This window comes from Callospermophilus lateralis, chromosome 16 (genome assembly GCF_048772815.1).
Source record: "Callospermophilus lateralis isolate mCalLat2 chromosome 16, mCalLat2.hap1, whole genome shotgun sequence".
In the NCBI taxonomy this organism is placed as follows: domain Eukaryota; kingdom Metazoa; phylum Chordata; class Mammalia; order Rodentia; family Sciuridae; genus Callospermophilus; species Callospermophilus lateralis.
In genome coordinates this window covers 35,919,877-35,926,146 of record NC_135320.1, presented here as the reverse complement: position 1 = coordinate 35,926,146, position 6,270 = coordinate 35,919,877, and the positions used below count along the sequence as shown (strand labels likewise).

Genomic DNA, 6,270 nt, shown 5'->3' with positions numbered 1-6,270 from the left:
GATTACAGGTAGGTGCCACAGTGCCTCGCTATTCTTTTTTTTTTTCTTAAACTACCTTCAGAGCAGTAAGGAGATAAATCCTGCTGGAAGTTCCTAACATTCTATTTTGCTTGTTTGCTGTCCACAAACATCAACTGAAGAAGTGTGTATTTAGAGGTATGATGGGTATTATATAATTTTAAAGAGGAGCAAGAGGCATGTCACTTTTCATTAAAAAATTTGGAATCTGAGACAGCAAAAACATCCCCCTAAGAAATTATTAAGGACATAGATCTTCATTATTCTGTGATTTTAAATAAATTATCAAATGGCTACCTTGTAGAAAAAAAAAATATAGTAAACAGCATAGGGTTACTGAAAGGAGAGGTTGATGATGATTAGAAATCTACTGATGGTGGCAGTTGAAAGGAAGACATAAATTATACTTGGAATTATGGATAAAACTTAAAGAAACAGAGAAGAGAAGGCATGCCAAATCTATCACTAAACACAAATGTATTTTTCTATTTTTATAATATTCAGGTATTCTGAATTCAATATCTTTACCTCACCCTCTAAACATTCTTTCTTCCTTTGATTTTTCAACACCAGTATCTATTTCACCAATCTGGAAAAAACATAAGAATACTATTCCTTCATCGAGCTAAATATACATACAAAACAAAATAAAACAAAAAGCCATAAATATTTCCTATGATCAGATAGCTCCTGAAACCACTATTTTTTTTTAAAGACCAGAAATACTTGGTTGTGAGGCAGATATTGAAGGATGAGCTGAGATTTCTACTTTCTAGGAGATTGTAGTTTTCATTTGTTCATGGCTCTTCCCTTTATCAGGTAACTTCCAACTCTACCCACACACATCCTTTGGGACCTACTTCACCCCACCCTAGGAGGTCTAGAAGGTTGCCATGGGAAGCCAATCACAGTAATCTGCCCAGTGTGTCTATTCTCTATGTGTTGAGAGGCACAGTGTCAGGCTGGGCTAATGACACTTGCATATCCCTTTGATCACAATATCCAAATGGCAGACATGTGACTCAAGTGGACCAATTAGAGTCCTTCCTTGAATGTCCATGGTGGGGGAGGGAAATATAGTTCTTTTGTCTTGAATCACAAACTTGTAAGACATGAACACTGACAGGTTCTGTTTTATAGAGACACCTGAGACAGACATACAAAAATAAAAGCCTAGACTAGTGATGGGGTAGTAAATGAAGAGAGAAAGAAGAAAAATTTTAAAAGAGAGTTCTGGTGCTCCAGAACTCCAGCTTTTACTGCTGAAATACACTCTAATCCTGTTTTTCCATTATTTGGTTTTGTAAGTCAGTAGATTTCCTTTTTACTTAGGTTACTTTGTGTTGAATTTCTGTCACTTGCAACTGAAATTGTCATCATACAAAATTTGAGAGGTACACGGAAGAGTTCTAGGATGAGAGAACATAATAAAATCATGCAATTCAATAAAAGTTCATAGAAGTGAGGGATATATGTGGATTGGTATCTTACTCATTCCAGCTTCTATAGCAAAATGATTTATAATCTACAGGAATTTATTTCTTACAGTCTCCAGTGCTGGGAATACCAAGATGAAGGTGCTAGCGGATTTGGTGTCTGGCGAGGATCTGCTTACTGGCTGTCTTTTCATTTTGTCCTCAAAGGGCAGAAAGGGAAGAGGGATTCTCCAAGCCTCTTGTAAGAGCACTAATCCCAATAGTGAAGGTCAAGACTTCCAAAGGCCCCACCTCCAAATGCTAAAACCTTAGAGATTAGGTTTCAATTTAAGGATTTGATAGGGTTGAGGGAAACCAACATTCGGTCTATAGTAGATGGAATCATAACAGAAGGAATCATGGTATCCTAAAACCTTGATTAGGATTCTGAATAGTAAGATTTTGTTGACAAAGAACCAATTATTTTATATAAGTGTGAAAACAAAGGAAGGAGGCAGAAAGGCAGTTGAAATATTCATATGAATTACATCCACACAACTATCTATGACTACAAAGTGTTAGTTTATTTTGACACACTACCTGAAAATTCATTAATCTGAATCTCATTGAGGGAAATTATCTCTTCTTTTAAAATAGTAAGGTTCTTATAATATTGTTAGTCATTTATACTATACCATAATTAGTGTGGCTACTTCAAGTACTCCAGAGCTTTGTCATCAATCCAAAAGCTTTGTCCCCTTTTGTTAGAGTCTGTAAACAAGTCTGGATGGCGCCTGGCAAAATGCCAGAGGGACTGGTTTGTGAAGTAACAAAAGCGAGCCATTAAGTGTGGAGATTCCTTATTGGTTGACTGCTGTATCTAGTTTATGCTAATTAAGATAAGCTGTGTGGAATGTATAAATATCGCTCCAGTCCTACAATATAGGGCTCCCTCTCCTGCTGTGTCAATCTACACAAGTTGTTCGTCACCCCCTGGTTATTTTGCTGCAGTCGGGCTGCGGCACCCTTTGAATGCTATGTTTATTTTGTTTGTTGAATTTTTTTTTTTTTTTTTCAGTGCTGGAAATTGAATCCAGACCCTTTTGCATGCTAAGCAAGTGCTCTACCATTGAGCTGACTATAGTAAATTTAAGGAAAAAATAATATTCACTTTACATAAAATCTTCTTTAGAGTAGAAGAGGAAGTCTGAACATTTCACTCTGTATATATTATACCTCAAGTTAAAAAAAAATGTTTGTTAAAAGACAACTATAAAAAGAAGTAAAACAAGCAAGCCCCAATATGATACACGATGTTTGCAACATGCTTTATAAAGCTCTAGTATCTGTACTGTATGGGCAATCCCTACAAATCAGTAAGAAATGAAGAGATATTTTATAAAAGAGGAAATACAAATAGCCAGCAAGCACACTGAAAGATGACTAACCCTATTTGTAGTCAAGGAAACTTAAAATTTAACCAAAATGAGAAGATAACTTGCTAATAGATATAAAAATTGAAAAGTTTAATAATAGCAAATTTTGAGGAAGGTATTTAGCAAAGGAAACTCCTCCCGTGACAAATGTGACTGCATACTGGGGCAACTACTTTCGGAGAAAAAGTTCTCTGCCATATAGTTGAAAACACACATGTGGTAAACCAGCAATTACCCCCCAGGTACATATCCTGGAAATAATCTTGCACGTATTCTTCATATTACATGCACAAGACCCTTTATAGTGATTTGTTTGTAATGACTCTAAGCTGAAAATAACACACATGGTCATTGATAGTAGAATGAACAAATACATATATATACATAGTCATTCAACTCTATAGAGCCATGAAAATTAACTCACCACAGCTATGCACAACATAAACAGATCTCACAAATAAATGTGAGAGAAAGAATCAGGACACAAATAAATGCATATGTTATGATTCCATTTATATGAAAATCAAATCCAGGGTAAAATATACTGTGCAATATTCATGCTGAGATGGTAAAACTGGCAGAAAATTGAAGATAATATGGGAGGGACAAATGGTGGAGCTTTGCTTATAGGTAAAGTCCTTTCTTGACTTGTGTGATAGTTATTTGATTGTTCACTTTATAATTATTCACTTATATATGATGAATGTGTGCATACGTAAAATATTCTCTAATTTCATAACAAAAAACGGACATACTAAATTTAAGATAATTCTCAACGTGGGCTATTTCTTAAGCAATAAATTTGACATTCAGACAGGGAGTATCTAACTCTAGAATCTGCACTTTGATCCACTTATTAAAACATGCACAATACATTCATACACAGAAATACCCCATGGATCCAAGAATAGTATTAAATGCACAAAACTCTTGTGATAGAAAATTCAATTCGTATCATATTCTCGACAGAAAGCTTAGCTATTTGTGGACAATAAATCTCTGTTTTATACATTTGATTTTAGTTCTTCCCACACATATTTGCTTCTGCTTGAATCCTTAAAATTTGATGCTTCCCTATTTTTCTTGGCTTGAGAATTGCACTTAGAAATCAGGAATTCAGGAAATGGGGTTGAATGATCTCGGTTCTGTGTGACTTCCAGAGATTGAATCTAAAGTCCCAGTTTTAGTGAGGAAATTATTGTTTAAATTAGCATAAATTAGCATATTAAAAACATTAGAATCCAGGCTCCACTTCTGCCGTTGAGCGCGTTGGAGGCATCGCGGCCGTTTTCTGGGCCGGCAGTTTGCCATGTCGCCGAAGATGGCGGTCAGCGCGGTGAACAGGACGGCCACGGCCGGCATCTGGAGCTCGGGGTCTGCAGTCCTGCAGGCGGCGGCCGGCATGTACGAGCAACTCAAGGGCGAGTGGAACCGGAAGAGCCCCAATCTCAGCAAGTGCGGAGAAGAGCTGGGCCGCCTCAAGCTGGTTCTGTTGGAGCTGAACTTCCTGCCCACCACGGGGACCAAGCTGACCAAACAACAGCTCATCCTGGCCCGTGATATTTTGGAGATTGGGGCCCAGTGGAGCATCCTTCGCAAGAACATCCCCTCCTTCGAGCGCTACATGGCCCAGCTCAAATGCTACTACTTTGATTACAAGGGGCAGCTGCCCGAGTCCGCCTACATGCACCAGCTCCTGGGCCTCAACCTCCTCTTCCTGCTGTCCCAGAACCGGGTGGCCGAGTTTCATACGGAGTTGGAGCGCCTGCCGGCCAAGGACATCCAGTCCAATGTCTACATCAAGCACCCCGTGTCCATTGAGCAGTACCTGATGGAGGGCAGCTACAACAAGGTGTTCCTGGCCAAAGGTAACATCCCTGCCGAGAGCTACACCTTCTTCATCGACATTCTGCTGGACACCATCAGGGATGAGATTGCAGGGTGCATTGAGAAGGCCTATGAGAGAATCCTTTTCACTGAGGCCACCCGCATCCTCTTCTTCAATACACCCAGAAAGATGACGGAGTATGCTAAGAAGCGAGGGTGGGTCCTGGGCCCCAACAGCTACTACAGTTTTTCCAGCCAGCAGCAGAAGCCAGAGGACACCACCATTCCCTCCACGGAATTAGCCAAACAGGTCATGGAGTACGCTCGGCAGCTGGAGATGATTGTTTGAGCCCATTGGCCCTGGGGCAGGGCAGGGCCTGGTTATTTAAAATAGTCACAGTGCAGGCTGCCCGCCAGTAGGTTAGTTTGACGTTCCTTCTTCCAGGGAAAAAAAAACCCAAAAGTGTTGGAGTTGAAAAAGTTGTTTGGATTATTTTAATATTTTTCTTTAGTTACCAGATTTACTGTCTTCAAAGATTTAGTCATCACCGTTCTAAAATGTTAATACATTGCTTCTATACACTCTTGACATAAGAAAATTCACCATTCATAAATTTTACCAATGAAATTACATGAGAAAAATATTACACATTTGAAAATCGATTCTGAGCAAGGGTTTCATCTGGGCAATATGTGTAGACAATTCTCCCTGTTTAAATAAACATTGCATTATATCTTATGTAAAATGATGTCACAAGTACCTAGCAAAATACTTTACCAACAATAAAAAAAATGTTGTTCTGTGCAAATGTACTGCTAACTTCGTAAACTTGCTTTTTGAACAACCCTTTTTTTTATTTTAGTACATTGAGAATATTATTGCTTTTGGGGGAAACTATACCACATGGATTAGTTTTCATATCTATATTTCTTTTTTCTTACATAGACATATAGCAAAATATCCTTCAAGTAAATTTACACATTTCTTTTGTTTTTGCCTGTAAAACCTCAGTAAGAATATCCATATAAGTTTGTCATTTTGTTATGGTCATGATGGGTTATAAAATTGCTTTTATTTCAATGTTTAGAAATAGCTGTCTCAAAAAGAAAGTGTTCTTTCAAAAAACCATATTCAGAATATTTGTGGAATTTTGTAAACAGGCTACAGTATCAGAAAGCAATATATGGCTAGATTTAGTTGGGGTGGGGAAACTACCCGTCTTTTAACAACATACTAGTTCTCTCTTTTTTCTTTCTTTTTTTTTAACTGAGAATTGAACCCAGGTGCACTTTACCATTGAGCTACATCCGCAACTCTTTTTCTTTTTAATTTTGAGACAGGGTCTTGCTAAGTTGCTTAGGGCTTGGCTAAGTTACCTTGGCTGATCTCAACCTGCAGGCTTCTCCCTCAGTCTCCAGAATGGCTGAGATTCCAGGTGTACCACCATGCCTGACTGAGATGTTTATAAAAACTGGCATTTGCTTTTTCAAATGATCATGAATTCCAGTGCTTAAAAGTATTTATGCATTAATGTTTGTATATTAATTGGAAGGAACTAACTGCCTGGGAGTCA

The 6,270-nt window shown here is 38.1% G+C and overlaps 1 pseudogene; it reads left to right on the top strand.

Annotated features, from left to right (window-relative positions):
- The first annotated feature begins 4,190 nt into the window (after positions 1 to 4,190).
- On the top strand, positions 4,191 to 5,045 carry LOC143382235 (26S proteasome non-ATPase regulatory subunit 8 pseudogene; annotated as a pseudogene).
- The last annotated feature ends 1,225 nt before the right edge of the window (positions 5,046 to 6,270 follow it).